Here is a 17869-nt window from a genome sequence, read left to right on the forward strand (position 1 = left end):
ACAGCTGACAGCAATGCCGGATCCTTAACCCACTGAGCGAGGCCAGGGATCGAACCCACAACCCTCGTGGTTCCTAGTCGGATTCGTTAACTACTGCGCCATGACGGGAACTCCAAATACATAGCTTTTAACATACTCATCTCGTATATGGATCCATAAAACGTATATGTGTGAATATGAGTTTTATCTTTTTAAGTTTTTTTTTTTTTTTTTTTTCCTTTTTTGGCCACCCTGTAGCATGTGGAGTTCCCAGGCCAGGGATCAGGTCCAAGCCTCAGCTGGGACTTAAGCAGCAATGCCTCTTCCTTAACTCTCTGTGCCAGGCCAGGGATGGAACCTATGTCCTAGCGCTCCCAAGATGCTGTCAATCCTATTGTGCCACAGCAGGAACTCCAAGTTTTATCTTATTTTTTTAGTGCAAAAATACACCTGTCCCTTAACCCCCTGTACCAGGCTGGAGATTGAACCTGAAATATGCCATCAATTCCACTGTTCCACAGTGGGAACTCCAAGTTTTATCTTATTTTTTTTAGTGCAAAAATATCACACAGACAAGCCAACTCAAAGAGGCTGAGGAGTTCCCATCGTGGCACAGTGGTTAACGAATCCGACTAGGAACCATGAGGTCACGGGTTCGATCCCTGGCCTTGCTCAGTGGGTTAAGGATCCGGCATTGCCGTGAGCTGTGGTGTAGGTTGCAGACACAGCTCGGATCCCACGTTGCTGTGGCTGTGGCGAAGGCCAGTGGCTACAGCTCCAATTAGCCCCCTAACCTGGAAATCTCCATATGCCGCAGGAGCTGCTCTAGAAAAGGCAAAGAGACAAAAAAAAAAAAAAAAAAACCAAACAAAAAAAACGCTGAGCACATGGCTCAAGGCACACAGCTTGTTTGGGTGAGAGCAGATTTCCTGAGGCCGCTGGACCTAAATCTTCCGTTCTGGGCACTGTGTGTCACCTCTGGACCTATCAGTGAAGGAATGGCCCTTGTCCTCACACGGCCTGCTTCTGAGAAGCATGCTTGGGCTCATCATTCCTCAGAATGTTAGAATCATTGGTCTGGAAGCGGTCAGTTTACCCAGCAGGAATGCAAACACTAGAAAGAGAAAACTGGTCTCTGTATTGAGGCCTTGGATGGAGGAAAATAATGCCCATGAAGCGTTGGACTGGCTGGCTGGTTAGCCCCCAGCAGGAGGTAGCATTGCTCTGTGTGTGAGGGTGAAAGTGGGCACCAAGTGGTCAGTCTCCACCAGGCCCTGGCCATCTTGCCCCAAGAGGCCCAGGACTGGCGGAAGTACATGGTCCTGATGATGGAGACGTGACCGAAGCTGCTGTGAGGGACTGAGAGAGAGAACCAGGGAGAGAGCCCAGAACGACACAGCGGAGGGAGGAGACCACTGAGGACAAAGCAGAGAGCATCGCAGAGGCCGCCTTTGGAGACTGGAGGGATGTGGCCACAAGCCAAGGAATGCCAGCAGCCACTTGAAGCTGATCTTAGAGAGTCAGCAGTGAGTGATGGCTTGAAATGAGATCTTAATTCTCTGCTCAGGAATTGAACCTGGGCAGTCTGAGTGAAAACCAGGAATCCCAGCCACTATGCAAATGAGAGGCTAGAAGCAGAATTGCCCTGATTCTTGCCCCCTGTGGAAACAGAATGTTTCAAGGAGGCAAAGACTATGAAAACAGGTATAAAGTTTATTGTTAGTGTCACGGCACAGCATGTGGGAGAGCACACAGAGAAGTAGTTTAAGTCAGAAGCAAAGAAGTAACACACACCCTAAAGAGGAGTGTGGATGCGGGCGTCCCCCTGAGTGAGGAGCCACCAAAGAGGGGATGCAACTCACTTATATAGCACTGTTCTTCTGGGTCTTTGTTTACCTTTGGCCAATTATCTTGGTTTATTTCTCACACCTGACTGGACACAGGATCCTCCCTGATATGCGCAGGCATCTTTTGACAAAGATGGATTCCAGAGTAATGGGTGCCGAGTCGGCATCAGGACTTATTATGGCCTGGCGCCCCCTTCCTTTTTGACTCCTAGGAGTCTTAACTGCACATTTCAATCTCTCCTTGACTCCAGGAGAGATTGAAGTGGTTACCTTATCTTTCTACTCCAGCAGATCTCAGCTTCTGCCTTTAACTTTCTCCGTGACGTGTCAAGGAGAAGCGAGGCTCAGTTTACTCAGCCTGGCAAGTCCCAGCTGTTCTCAGCCCAGTGTCCCATCCTGCCTCAAAAGCTGAGACTCATGGAGCTGGATTTTACCCCTAGATTCTCCAGGGGGTGCTTGGCCCTGAGAACACCTCGATGTGGGAGGTGATTTAGATTGCATGTCTGGCTTCCAGAATTGTGAGAGAACAAATTTATGTGGTTTTAAGTCAATAAATAAATAAATAAAGTAAGGATCAAAACTGTAAATTGAGAAGTTCCCCGGTGGCTCAGCAGGTTAAGGATCAGACATTGTCATTTCAGGTTTGGTCCCTGGCCCAGGAACTTCCATATGTTACAGCTGTAGCCCAAAAAGACACCCCCCAAAAATGTAAATTGAGTTTTCCTTTCTTGGTATTCTAAAACCACTTCCTTGGGAGTTCTCTGGTGGGTTAAGGATCCAATGTTGTCACTGCCGTGGCACAGGTTTGATCCTTGACCCAGGAACTTCTCCATGCTGTGGGAACAGCCAATCATAAATAAATTATAAATAAATAGTAAAAATAAAAGCCCTCTTGTCTTTCCATCATTTTTAAAAATCAGCTTTATTGAGATATAATCTACATTCAGTAAATTTTTTTTCTGTCTTTTTTTAGGGCCGCACTAGTGGCATATGGAGGTTCCTAGGCTGGGGGTCTAATCGGAGCTACAGCTGCCATCCTACACCAGACACAGCAACTCCAGATTCGAGCTGCATCTGAGACCTACACCACAGCTCATGGCAATGCCAGATCCTTAACCCACTGACCGGAGCCAGGGATCAAACCCATGTCCTCATGGATACTAGTCGGGTTCGTTAACCGCTGAACCACAATGGGAACTCCTCCGTACAGTAAAATTTTATTTATTTAATTTAAAAAATTTTAAGCGTACATGGGAGTTTGGGATTAGCAGTGGCGAACTATTATATATAGGATGGACCAACAAGTTTCCACTATAAAGGTCAGAACACTATATTGAATATCCTGTGTAGATAAGCCATAATGGAAAAGAATATATATATGTATGTATGACTGAGTCACTTTGCTGTACAGAAAGTAACACAACATTGTAAATCAACTACAATAAAACAAATTTTCAAAAAGCATTAAGTTGAAGGAGTTTGGACAGATGCACACATTGCATTTGCAACCAGCATCACCATCAAGATACCAAATATTTCCTTCACCCCCAGAGTCCTCTCGTGAGCCTCTGCTTCCAATCCCTGCCCTGTGCCCTCACCTCCCAGCAAGCGCTGATCTTATTCTGACCCCAGAGTTTGCCCATGGGCATAAATGGAATCACAGAGCATGCACTCATTCTGGTACATTTCTTCCACAGACCAGAGTGTTTTCATGATCATCCATGGACCAGCAGTTTGTCCTTTTTCTTCTGAGTAACACCCTGCTTTGTGAGTGAAGCAGTTTTCTCTTCACTAGCGGGTGGACATTTGGACTCTTTCCAGTCTCCCACTGTCACTAATGAAGCTGCTTTCAACAAGACTTTGAATGGATGTAATGTTTTCATATCTTTGGGTAAATACCTGGGTGTGGGATCTCTGATTACATGGTAAGTGTATTATAATTTTATAGGTTCCTGCAAACTATTTCCAAAGCAGGTATAAATATACATACGTCATACCTGTGGCATGCAGAAGTTCCTGGGCTAGTGTTGCACCACAGTGGCAACACTAGATCCTTAACTCACTGAGCCACCGGGGAACTTCCAGAGCAGGTTTCTATTTCTAACAGTGATGCATGAGATTCCCAGTTGTTCCACATCCTTGCCAACACTTGGTAGAGTCTTTTTAATGTTAGCCATTCTGGTGGGTGTTGAGAGAGATCTCATTGCAGTTTTTTTGTTTTGTTTTGTTTTTTGCTTTTTAGGGCCACACTCACCGCATTTGGAAGATCCCAGGCTAGGGGCCCAATGGGAGCTATAGCTGCTGGCCATGCCACTGCCACAGCAATGTCACATCTGAGCCGCATCTGCGACCTACACCACAGCTCACGGCAATGCCCAATCCTTAACCCACTGAGCAAGGCCAGAATAACCTGCAACCTTATGGTTCCTAGTCAGATTCGTTAACCACTACGCCACGATGGGAACTCCACCAATCAGCTTTCTGAAAGAATTGTTTTGCCTTTTGTATGATTTCATATAAATGGAATCCTATAGTATGTAGTCTTCTGTGTCTAGGTTCTTTCATTTGTGTAACGATTTTGAGATCCGTCATTTTGATAGATCAGTAATCCATTCCTTCCAGTTGTTATTTTGTATCCCATTGTGTGGATGATTACTGATGTTTCACCAGTGGATGGGTATTTGTGTTGTTTCCAGTGTTTGTTTATTATGGATAAAACTTCTATAAAAAAAAACAAGTTTTTATGCGAATGTGATTTTTTTTGGCTGCACCCTCAGCATGCAGAAGTTCCCGGGCCAGGGATTGAACTCAAGACCCAGCAGTGACAACGCCTGATCATTAACTAATGGGCCACCAGGGAACTCCTGAACGTTTTTGCATTTGTCTTCAGTAAATATCCAGAAGAGGGATTGCTGGGCCACATGGGAAGTGTGTGTTTAACTTTAAAAAAACTGCCCAATGCCTTCCCCAAGTGACTGTTTTATGTCCCACCTAAAATGTGTGAGGGTCCCAGATCCTCCATGTCAACTCTTGGTCTGTTAGTCATTTTACTTTTACCCATTTCATATTGCATTTTAATAAAATCATTCTTCCTGTAGAAAGCAACGAGTTAGACAGAGCAAGACCCGTGGGTGGCTCTTGCAGGAGCTTAGGTAGGAGGCTTCAAGAGAGTTGCAAACCTCTTTTCCAGCAGCAGACAAAGGGGCTGCTGGAAAGGCAGTGTAAAGAATTTACCTTTGGGAGTTCCCGTCGTGGCTCAGTGGTTAACGAATCCGACTAGGAACCATGAGGTTGCAGGTTCGATCCCTGGCCTTGCTCAGTGGGTTAAGGATTCGGCATTGCCATGAGCTGTGGCTTAGGCCGGCGGCTACAGCTCCAATTCGACCCCTAGCCTGGGAACCTTCATACGCCGTGGGAGCGGCTCAAGATGGCAAAAAAAAAAAAAAGAACTTAACTTTGACTATACTGGGCACATTGAGTTCAGAGGGCATGTGGACTTGACCAGCGCTGAACGGTGAGTGCGTGGCAGGGCCAGAAGGAAGAGACCATCCTGTGAGGATCTGCTTCTGACCCTGCTTTGGGGACCAGGAACCCCAGCAGTAGAAGGGACGGGCGGGGTGGGGGCAAGGCGGAGACATCATTCTTGTGTCCTCGGCTGAGATGATGAAGTAAATCATCACAGGGAGGAAGTCATAAGTAGTGGTTATTTATTTATTTATTTATTTATTTTCAAGTTTTCATTGGTGTATCATTGATTTACAATGTTGTTTTAGTTTCAGGCGCACAGCAAAGCAAGTCAGTTATGCATATACAGATACCCATTCTTTTTTCCCATATAGGATTTTACAAAACATGGAGTAGACCTCTCTGTGCTATTCAGTAGGTCCTTATTTTAGGGCTGCACCTGTGGCATATCGAAGTGCCCAGGCGAGGGGTTGAATTGGAGCTGCTGCTGCTGCCGACCTACACCACAGCCACAGCTGCAGAAATGCCAGGTCCGAGCCACATCTGTGACCTACACCGCAGCTCACAGCAATGCCAAACCTTTAACCCACTGAGCAGAGCCAGGGACAGCACCCGACTCCTCATGCACACTAGTTAGTTTTGTTACCACTGAACCACAGTGGGAAGTCCAGTAGGTCCTTGTTGATTCTCTCTTTTACATATAGTAGTGTACATCTTTTAATCCCAAACTAATTTATCCCTCCCCACCACGGTTTCCCCTTTGGTAACCATAAGTTTGATTTCAAAATCCAGGAGTTTATGTCTGTTTCATAAATAAATTCTGTTGTATCATTTTTATTAAATTCTACATAAAAGTGGTATCATGTGATACTTATCTTTCCCTGTCTACCTTCACTTAGTATGATCATCTCTAGGTTCACCCATGTAGTTGCAAATGACATGATTTCACTCTTTGTTATGGCTCAGTAATATTCCATTGTATATATGTACCACATCTTCTTTATTCATTCCTCTGTGGACACTTAGGTTGCTTCCATGTCTTGGTTCTTGTAAATAGTGTTACCATGTGCATTGGGAGTGGATGATTGTTTTTTTGAAATAATTCCAAGAGCACTTGATTACATCAATATTAGTTTTCATAGTGGCTGAACTTGAAGGGCACTGTGCCTTGTTTGGGAGCACAGACCCTCCCCTCAAGTTGCTCACAGGTTAGTGAGTAAAGGGAATTGACCATTGTTTCCTCTGGTCTCTAATCTATTTATCTGTAACCTCTGGCTGAGTGAGCCTAGATGGGAGAAAGGACAGCCCTGGAGCCAACATTCCCCACAACCTTCTGGACAAGGTCATGTTCATGCAGGACAAGGTCAAATTCACTGCAAGGATTCACGAACATAGTTTTCACCTTCCAGGATTCCTGTGGGATGTGCAAAGGCCCCAGGCCCTGAGTGGCTATGTCCTCAGCTCCGCCTCCAGCAGCCACTCAAGCACGTGTTTCACCCCCACTCTCAGAGCAGACAGAGGTGGGGGTCACCCCCAGAGAGACACCAAGAAGACCAAGAAGTTACAGAAGTGTATGCCGGTCAACTTGACCACTTCCAACTCACCAGACTTCCCGAGAAGCCAATCAGCCCTGAGTGTTCCTGTGGAGAAAAATGCTCATTTACTGGGAGAACAGAAAGTGGAGCTTTGGCTGAAACCACTTTCCCTTCAACAGCAACTTTTTAATCCCTTTGTCTGGTGCATGCCATCAGTTCCCAGAACACAGGGGTTATTAATAACTGTGGGACATTTTCCCAGTCTCCAGATCAATTGGCAGAAGCCTCTGCTGACTTCCTTCTCGATGCTTCTGTTGTTTAGCGCTGGGAAGTGGCCTCCTCCTTGAAAGCCCCATATAGTTTTTTACCTGACTTGGGAATTCCATGGCACCCCCCAGCCCCTACCCCAACAAGCAGGGTCTACCAGGAGGCCTTGCCCCGTGTCCACCTTCCCTCCAGAGTTGGCCTCGCCTGCTGGCATCTTTGCTTCTGCTGAGACCCCTGCTCTCTGCATGTTGCTCCCCTCTGGGCTGGCTCCTCACTGTAGCACAGGCCTGAGTATAGACAGGAATCCCTGGAACTGGTTTAGAATAAGGTCCCTTTGAGCTGGCTCTTTTCCTGCAGCTGGTGGAGGCCACAGAGGCAGCTGTTGGGCGGGTGCTAAACAAGGCCCAGGTCTCAATCTGGGGACATGTTACGAAGATGTCGATGCTATGCCAGGTCTACCTCTCTTCCCCGCCCTTCCTGGGGCGTAGCTGTGACCCCAGCTTTGCCAGGCCCTCAGCCCAGGAACTGACTCCCTATCATGCCCTGCCTGCAGGCTGTGTCTGCAGAGGTGGCTCACGGCTATCCTGACCCCAGCACAGTGCAGGGGTGGGACAGGCCTGGGGTCACCTCCAGCCCCCTATCAGCTCATCTATGAAGAAACTAACTCAAGAAAGCCCCCTAGGGAGTTGGGCTCAGTGGTAACGAACCCAACTAGTATCCATGAGGACGTGAGTTCAATCCCTGGCCTCTCTCAGTGGGTTAAGGATCCAGCATTGACCTGAGCTGTGGTGTAGGTCACAGACATAGCTCAGAACAGGCTTCATTGTGGCTGTGGTGCAGGCTGGCAACTCTAGCTCTGATTTGACCCCTAGCCTGGGAACCTCCATATGCCGCAGGTGCAAAAAAACAAAACCAAAAAAGCCATCTAGTGAGGATGGGGACAGTGGGCACAAAGCCCGCCCACCTGCAGTCCACAGTGGGCACCCTGTAAGGGGCACTCAGAGCTGACTCCATCTGCCCCCCGACCTGCTCCTCCTCCCCCACTTCCTGTCTCAGTCAATGACATCATCACTCTCTTAGTCACTCAGACTGAATGACAAAGCAATATTCCAGCACATCTCCCATCAGTTGATGTTTTCCTTTTGTGGGAAAACACTCACAACATAAAATTCACCTTTTTAATTATTCTGACATGTGCTGTTCAGTGGCATTGTGTACATTCACACTGTGGGGCCACGATCGCCATCTCCAGCACATTCTTGTCCTCTCCACCTGCGCCCAGCCCCATTAAACACTATCTCCTTGGAGTTCCCGTCGTGGCGCAACAGAAACAAATCCGACAAGGAACCATGAGGTTGCAGGTTCAATCCCTGGCCTCGATCAGTGGGTTAAGGATCCAGCAATGCCATGAGCTGTGGTGTAGGTTGCAGACGTGGCTCGGATCCCGCGTTGCTGTGGCTCTGGTGTAGGCCGGCGGCTACAGCTCCAATTCGACCCCTAGCCTGGGAACCTCCATATGCCGCAGAAGCGGCCCAAAGAAATAGCAAAATAAATAAATAAATAAACAAACAAACAAATAAATAAATAAACACTACCCCCCCAGCCCCTGGCACCCACGCTTCTACATCCTGTCTCTGTCAATGTGACGATTCTAGGTGCCTCAACACGTGGACTCACCCAGAACGGGTCATTTTGTGACTGATATCACCAATCAGCACATTCTCAAGTTTCATCCATGCCACAGCAGGTGTCAGAACCAACCCCCCCCCCCAGCCCCCGCCTTTTTTTGGCCATGCTGCAACATTTAGAGTTCCTGGGCCAGGGATCAGATCTGAGCTGCAGTTGCAACCTAAGCCTCATCAGTAGCAGTGCTGGATCCTTAACCCACTGTGCAGGGCCAGGGATCAAACCTACATCCCCAGTGCTCCCAAGAGCTGGCAATCCCATTGTGCCACACCAGGAACTCCTCCCCGCTTTTGAAGGCTGAGTAATAGTTCATGGTATGGAAAAGACCACATTCAAAAAATCCAGGCATTCCTTGGTGGTGGCAAAACATGTTAAGTACCCAGCATTGTCAGTGCTGTGGCATGGGTTCAACCCTTGGCCTGGGAAACCCAGGAACTTCTGCATGCTGTGAGTGTGGTGCAAAAAAAAAAAAAATCATTCCTCAGTCTATTTTTTAGCTTTTTAAATTATTTTTATTATAGTTAATTTTCAATGCTGTGTCAATTTTTGCTGTACAGCAAAGTGGCCCGGTTATACGTATATATATATATATATATATATATATATATATATATATATATATATACATTCTTTTTCTCGCATTATCCTCCATCATAAAAATATAGAACGATTCACAAATTTCTGTGTCATCCTTGCACAGGGGCCATGCTAATCTTCTCTGTATCATTACAATTTTAGCATGTGTCCTGCCAAAGCAAGCACCATTCCTTAGTCTATTTTTAATAAAGTTTTTTGGAAAGGAAATTAATGCACAGTTTATTTTTGTTTTTGCTTTTTAGGGTCGCACCATGGCATATGGAAGTTCCCAGACTATGGGCTGAATTGGAACTGTGTCTGTGACCTACACCACAGCCACAGCAATGCCAGATCCTTAACCCAATGAGCAAGGCCAGGGATTGAACCCACATCCTCATGGTAACAGCTGAGCCACAATGGGAACTCCCATCAGGCTTCTTTTATACTAAAAGGGGAGGAAGTGTAGCTGGTTGTTGCAAACTTGTGGTGTCAGAATCCTTTGCTCCTGTAGCTGTCCATGTAAGTCTGGCCAAGATGTTCCTGTAAACCCACAACAAGGCAAGTGCTATTCCCTGTGCTGCAACTTTTTCTCTCTGTGTGAATGAAAGAGTGTTACACCCTTAAAGGTCAGAGCCTTGAAATGGGCTTTCTGTATATTTCAGGCTCTAGGCAGCATTCTTTTACAAAAGGCACAGAGCCAGCATGACTCAGCACTGGCAGCAGAGCGCAAGGGTCAGAACTCAGGGAATAGATCCAATATGGAGTCAGGTTTGTTCTCTGTAACATCTCCAGTCCTGGGAACTGCCTCAGGGGCTTCACAGATGCCAAGAGCCCTGTGGAATTAGGTTTAGGGACAAGGTCAGAAGCAGAGGTCTGCGCAGATGCTGCAGTCAACCACGCCCCACATTTGCTAGCCCCTTCTTTCACAGCTGGCTACCCCAGCTCTTCCTGTGGGGCCCTCAGGGGGAGTGGGGTGAGGGTGGAGGATTGGGGGGGGGGAGATTGGGGTGAGGTGGGGGTTAGGGGAGGCAGCAGCAGCTGCCCTAAGGGAGGTCTTGCCAGAGGATGGGGGTGAGTGCACTTAGCCCCAAGACCCAGTGCCATAGTGCTCAGCTCAAATTCTACTGCTGCTTTCTTTCTTTCCTTTTTTTTTTTGTCTTTTCTAGGGCCGCTCCTGCAGCATATGAAGGTTCCCAGGCTAGCAGTCTGATCGGAACTGTAGCCTCTGGCCTACCCCAGAGCCACAGCAACGTGGGATCCGAGCCACGTCTGCGACCTACACCACAGCTCATGGCCACGCCAGATCCTTAACCCACTGAGCAAGGCCAGGGATCGAACCCGCAACCTCACAGTTCCTAGTCGGATTCGTTAACCACTGCGCCACAATCGGAACTCCCATCTACTGGGGCTTTCTTACTTCACCTTACCTCTCTGAGAAACCAGAGAGGCCTCAGTTCAAGAAGGAAGATTGCTCCTTGACCCATCCACCCATTCAAGAACCATATTTCTGAACCAGCTAAGAGCTGGGACCATGGAGTATAACCTGCTTGTGTACAGACTTACACCCACTCCCATTTTCAGCCCTGTCCAATCCTCCCCCCAGTCTGGCCCACCCCCACCCCATTCAGGCTCCACCTTCCTCTCTATGATGATTAATATCTCATGCTTCTTGCTTTTTAGCTCCCTAAATGTTGTGCCCATCTCTGATCTTTTTTCAGTTTCTTTCCTCATTTCTTTGTCTTTCGGGTTTATACCTGTTTAGATCCTTCCATTAACTTTTAGTGATGTTTCCAGTAGGTAGTAGAGATAAATTCTGGTGTTCCAGCTGTCATATATATATTTTTTGGCCACACTCAGAGCATGCAGAAGAAGTTCTGTGGCCAGGGATGGAACCTGCGCCACAGCAGTGACCTGAACCACAACAGTGACCATTCTGGGTCTTTACCCCACTAAACCACCAGGGAACTCCTTGGTTGCCATAGTTCACAAGCATTTCCTTCCAATTTAATTTTTACGATGATTTATGGAGTTTGGATATTCGTGATGGTAAAATAGAATTTGTTTCTCTGAGAAATTTGGAAAAATATAAAATTACAAAGAACGATGTAAAGATCACCATCATCCCAGAAATCAAGAAATCACCACTCTTAGCCCTTTACTGTATGTGTATATATTCTTTTTTTTTTTTTTTTTTGTCTTTTTAGGGTTGCACCCTCGGCATATGAAGTTCCCAGGCTAGGGGGTCTAAACCACATCTGGCCTACACCACAGCCACAGCAATATCAGATCCAAACAGCATCTGCCACCTATACCACAGCTCATGGCAATGCCAGATCCTTAACCCACTGAGCAAGGCCAGGAATCAAACCCATGTCCTCATGGATACTAGTCAGGTTCGTTACCGCTGAGCCATGACAGGAACTCCTATATATATTCTTTAAAGGAGAAAAAGGAACCTCTTTTCTGCTTTCTTGAATTTGATGCCCACTCTTGGAGGCTGCTGGCTGCACCAAGGCTTTTCTTGCTGGGAGACACTTGCAAAGCCTTGATTGGACACATCAAATATTCTGTTCACACTGACACTGGTGCCTCTCAGTTTCCCCACTGACCTGCCTTCTCTGCCCCAACTTCCCCATCCCTCCACTTTCCTCAGCCTGCACTGCCCAATTCCAATGAAGGTGCTCAAGTTTAAGTCAAAACCTCAGTTCTGGAGTTCCCGTCGTGGCGCAGTGGTTAACGAATCCGACTAGGAACCATGAGGTTGCGGGTTCGATCCCTGCCCTTGCTCAGTGGGTTAACGATCCGGCGTTGCCGTGAGCTGTGGTGTAGGTTGCAGACGCGGCTCGGATCCTGCTTTGCTGTGGCTCTGGCGTAGGCCGGCGGCTACAGCTCCAATTCGACCCCTAGCCTGGGAACCTCCATATGCCGCGGGAGTGGCCCAAGAAATAGCAACAACAACAACAACAAAAAAAAGACAAAACCTCAGTTCTCAGAGTCCCCATCGTGGCTCAGTGGTTAACGAATCCGACTAGGAGCGATAAGGTTCTGCGTTCGATCCCTGGCCTCGCTCGCAGTGAGTTAAGGATCTGGCATTGCCGTGAGCTGTGGTGTAGGTCACAGACTCAGCTCAGATTCCACATTGCTGTGGCTGTGGTGTAGGCCAGTGGCTACAGCTCCGATTAGACCCCTAGCCTGGGAACCTCCATATATGCCACAGCTGTGGCCTTAGAAAAGACCAAAAAAAAAAAAAAAAAAAAAACCCTCAGTTCTCACTTGCAGTGCCCGGGGAGGGTGAAGGAGGGTGATCAGGGGACATGGAGTGCCCTTCCCCACTGTCATCCCCAGGGAATGTTGCCAGCTTGTGAGAGGACCAAGGAACATGCCCATGATGACCTCAAGGCAGTCCAGTCTCCTGCTAACTCCCCTGTCCCAAGTCTGGCCCTTGGTGATCCCTGATGGGGAATTTCCAGAATCTTTGGGGAATCACTGGGGACTGGGGCTATTTGGGGTGTTGGTACTGTAAATTGACAGTTGTTTAAACCACCAAACCAAAATCACCCACAGTATGGGTCTTAATGAATTGATTGAAATTCTGAATCCTGAACTTGGGCCAAATGGAAAAGTGTTCACACCGAAGATGAAAGAAACGGAAATCAGAAGAACAAACAGATGTGCCCCCCCCCCCCGCTGAGTTCCCTGTAAGTAACAGATATTTTCAGAAAGTCACCTATGAGTCAGAAACTTATGTTTTGCTGGTAGGTGTATACACGAAAAAATGCTTTTGCAAAGTACTTTTTCAGTAGTGTTGAGAGCCTTAAAATGTGATATCTTTTGGAGTTCCCATTGTGGCACATTCGATCCCTGGTCTTGCTCAGTGGGTTAAGGATCCAGCATAGCCGTGAGCTGTGGTGTAGGTTGCAGACGTGGCTCGGATCTGGCGTTGCTGTGGCTCTGGTGCAGGCCGGCAGCCGTAGCTCCGACTGGACCCCTAGCCTGGGAACCTCCATATGCCATGCGTGCGACCCTAAAAAGACAAAAAGACAACAACAAAAAAAGTCCTATCTTTTGATCTAGTAATTGTACTTCTGGGACTCCAGCCTAAGGAAACAATTCTAGTTGTAGTAGAAATGTTCTGCAGCAAAGTATCAATTGCAGTGTTATTAGTGGTGTCAAAAATGCCCAACAGTAGAACAATTTCATGGATTATATTTGTGAAAAGTTTATTACAATATGAGTAAATGATTATTATTGAAATAAATTAAAACGACTAAGCCTAATTAATATTTACCACACAGTTTGATGATGGCTGTCAAGACAAAAGTCATGTGTACATTAAGGGGTTCCCGTAGTGGCTCAGTGGATTAAGAATTCCAGTAGTATCCATGAGAATGTGGTTTGATCCCTGGTCTCTCTCAGTGGGTTAGGAGCTGGCGTTGCCACAAGTTGCTGAGTAGTTAGCAGATGCAGCTCAGATCTGGCATTGCCATGGTTGTGGCATAAGGTACAACTGCAGCTGTGGTTCCAGCAAGTTTCAGGTGCTGCAGTTGTGGCCATAAGAAGAAAAAAAATGATAGCAGGATGGGCCCTCAGTGCTTTGGTCGAGCAGTCCCCTTAGATGGTTAGATGCATGTCTCAGGAAGAATTTTAATGAACCCAGAATCTTGCATCTCCCCATATGCTTGACTGCATGGATCCCCAGCAGAAAATCAAAAGTGATCTGGGCCTCTCCCCTGTGGCTTCGGAGCAGTTCCCACAGAACTAAGAAGTGTCTCCCAGGCTACAGTCCTTGGTGAGCCCCTGAATTAGACTTATACTGACTTATACTCAGCTCTCCCGCTGTGTGCTTTTCTTTAAGTGGACCCAGCCCTCCAAGCTGGTCCCTGTCTCCACCCCAGGCACAGCTTAGCCATGAGGTCTCCGGTAACTGCGGTGCTCTGGCCCCCTTTCCTCCTTGTGTCCTTCCTTCTATTCCTCTGTCCCACCTCTGGGCACGTGCATGAATTGAACTTCCCTCTCCATCCACAGAACTCTGCACCTGGTCAGTCATGCTCAGTCTTCCAGTGTCTCTTCCTCCAAGAAGTCTTCCCTGATCCTCAGACCAGGTTAGGCTCTTTGTTCTCCATCTCTCCCACCCGACACATACACAGATGGATCATCACTGTAACTAAATAGTCATCTACCTATTGTGTGTTTTTAATTTTCCTTTTAGGGCCACACCTGTGGCATTTGGAAGTTCCCAGGCTAGGGGTTGAATCGGAACTGCAGATGCTGGCCTATGTCACAGCCACAGCAACTTGGGATCCGAGTTGTGTCTGTGACCTACACCACAGCTTGTGGCAATGCCAGATCCTTAACCCACTGAGTGAGGTCAGCGATCAAACACATGTCCTCATGGATATTAGTTGGGTTCATTACCGCTGAGCCACAGCAGGAACTCCATGCCTATTGTGTGATAATGGCTGTTTTGTCTCCAGACCACAGGACCCTTTGGGATTATATAGCCAACATCTCTGGCAACAAACCCTGCTGGCAGATAGTAAGTGAGTACTCTAAGCCCTTTAGATGAGTAAATGAACAAGTGAAAGTTAATGATTCTGCCAGCTCCACCAGAGGCCAGGGGCTGTGGGTACCTTTCTTGTCTGCTGCCTGAGCCTGCAGGAACCATCTGCTCCCATGGTACTGACGAAAGCAATTGTTGCTCATTTATTTATCCATTCGTTCAACATGTATCTGTTGAGATCCAGCTATTGCCAAGCACTATTCTAGGCATTTGGGATTTCTGTAGGCAGGAAACATAACAGGTTATAAATGACACAACCCCCCCCTAATGAGATTACATTTTATATTGAGGGAGACGGCAGGGCAAATAAACAGGAAACTATGCTGTAAGCTGGTGGTAGGGCCAGATGGGATTTGGGAAAAGTGGAGTTGGGGGGAAATTTACTTTTTTTTCTTTTGTTTTTTCCCTTTTTTGGCCACACTCATGGCGTGCAGAAGTTCCTGAGCCAAGGATTGAACACACACCACAGCAGGGAAAACACTGGATCCTTAACCCTCTGAGCCACCAGGGAACTTGAAGATAACAGGTTTACATCACCTCACCTATACAGAAATTTTTAGCTCTCAAATGTTGTTTTGCTTTTATGCCACATTTTATCCATGCTCCTAGGTAGTTTCAAGAAGAAGCAAGGGGAAAAAAAAAAGAAGCAACAAGGAGTCTCCCCCCCTCACCCCTTTTTGGCCACCTGATGGCACATGGAGTTCCCAGGCCAGGGATCAAATTCGAGCCAAGCTGTGAACTAAGCCTCAGCTTCAGCAACACTGGATCCTTAATCCACTGTGTGGGGTCAGGGATCAAACCTGAGTTTGAGTGCTCCCAAGATGCTGGCAATCCTGTTGTGCCATAGCAGGAGCTCCTTTTATTTATTCATTCATTTATTTTTTGGTTGTGCCTGCAGCATGCAGAAGTTCCTAAGCCAGGGATCGAACCCATGCCACAGTAGTGACAACACTGTATCCTTAACATGCTGGATCACCAGGGATCTTTGAAAACTTTTTTTTTCTTTTTCAGCTACAATTGAGGTATATGGAATTTCCTGGGCCAGGGACTGAAGCTGAGTTTTAGCTGCAATCTACTGCAGCAATGCTGGATCCTTAACCCATGATGCCTGGCTAGGGATTGAACTGGTAACACTACAGAGGCAACAGGATCCTCAACCTGCTGCACCATAGCAGGAACTCTGGGGGTGCGGTTTTGTGTAGAATGGTTGGGAAAGGCTTCATGGGAAGGCGACAGTTGAGCAAAGACTGGCATGAAGTAACAGAGTGAGCTATGTGGCAATCAGATGGTGAGCAAGCCAGATGAAAAGCAAGGTGCCTGGGGAATATTGAATTTGAGATAAACGTTAAATTCTCCTTTAGTGTGACTGTGTCCCAAATACTGCATGGGACAATACTAAAAATTTTCCACTGACTGTCCAGAATTAAGATATCTGCTCTGAATTATTGCACTTGTTACAGTAAGAATTATTCTTTTTTTTTTTTTTTGTCTTTTTTTTTTTTTTTTTTTTTTTGCTATTTCTTGGGCTGCTCCTGCAGCATATGGAGGTTCCCAGGCCAGGGGTCGAATCGGAGCTGCAGCCACTGGCCTACGCCAGAGCCACGGCAACGTGGGATCCGAGTCGTGTCTGCAACCTATACCACAGCTCATGGCAATGCCAGATCCTTAACCCACTGAGCAAGGGCAGGGATCGAACCCGCAACCTCATGGTTCCTAGTCGGATTCATTAACCACTGCGCCACGACGGGAACTCCAGTAAGAATTATTCTTATCATAATTTGAAAAGCATTAGGGAGTTCCCATTTTAGCTCAGCAGGTTACAAGTCCAACTAGTATCCATGAGGATGCGGTTCAACCCCTGGCTCACTCGGTGGGCTAAGGATCTGGCGCTGCTGTGAGTTGTGGTGTAGGTCGCAGATGTGTCTCAGATCTGGCATTGCTATGGCTGTGGTGAGGGCCAGCAGCTGCATCTCTGATTGGACCCTTAGCCCAGGAACTTCCATATGCCAAGGTTGTGGCCCTAAAAAAACAAAAAGAAAAAAAGAAAGAAAGAAAGAAAATCATCCAATAAAAGTTCAAGATAAATGAGCAGGGAGCATTTATTTTTTGGTCTTTTTTAGCCCTGCATCTGCAGGAAATATGGAAGTTCCCAGGCTAGGGTTTCCAATTGGAGCTGCCAGCCACAGCAATGCTAGATCAAAGCCTTGTCTGTGACCTACATCAGAGTTTGAGGTATTTCCAGACCCTTAACCTACTGAGAAAGGCCAGGCATCGAACCTGCATCCTCATGGATGCTAGTCAGGTTCGTTACTGCTGAGCCACTATGGGAATTCCTGACTTCTTAAGAGGACACTAGTCATTGGATTAGGACCTCCCCTCACCCACCATGACTGCATCTTAATTTAATCACATCTGAAAAAGTATAATTTCCAAATAATGTCACATTCATGATACTAGGGATAAGGGATGCTGTTCAGCTCATAACATTTAGTTCCAAGGACTCCAAGCCACTCTGGGTTGCTTTATAACATTAAGAATTGCTTTATAACATTTATATGGTAAAGTTCACAACTACAAGATGTACAGTGCAGTGTCTTCTTACATAGGTACATTAACATTAAACCAAATTACCTTTCCATCCCCTCAGAAGGCTATGGCATGTCCCATCCTAGCCCTTGCCTGCAGTGTTGGGAACCCCAAGACCACCATCACTTCTGACATAAATTGCAGGTTTGAGGGACCCTAGGACAACCTCCAGTTTGGACAATTCACTAGACCAACTCAGAACACACTGTAAGTTGTTATGCTCATGGTTATGGTTTATCACAACAAAAGGACTAAAATCAGCCAAGGGGAGAGACACCTGGGGCAGAATCCAGGTGGGTCCAAGCTCCATGCTTCTAGTTGTCCTCTCTATGGGATCGTGGACATGCTGACTTCTCCCAGCACCAAAG

At 46.9% G+C, this 17869-nt stretch overlaps 1 non-coding gene across 1 annotated transcript; it reads right to left on the reverse strand.

Annotated features, from left to right (window-relative positions):
* Nucleotides 1-9434: 9434 nt before the first annotated feature.
* Nucleotides 9435-9541, reverse strand: LOC146395804 (U6 spliceosomal RNA). Its single transcript, XR_014830651.1, has one exon. It is a non-coding gene; the product is annotated as a U6 spliceosomal RNA (small nuclear RNA).
* Between the last annotated feature and the right edge of the window lie 8328 nt (nucleotides 9542-17869).

This window comes from Sus scrofa, chromosome 15, assembly GCF_054392235.1.
Source record: "Sus scrofa isolate SSC_HxYL_T2T_F1_AM1 chromosome 15, Sscrofa_HxYL_maternal_Yorkshire_Landrace_v2.0, whole genome shotgun sequence".
In the NCBI taxonomy this organism is placed as follows: domain Eukaryota; kingdom Metazoa; phylum Chordata; class Mammalia; order Artiodactyla; family Suidae; genus Sus; species Sus scrofa.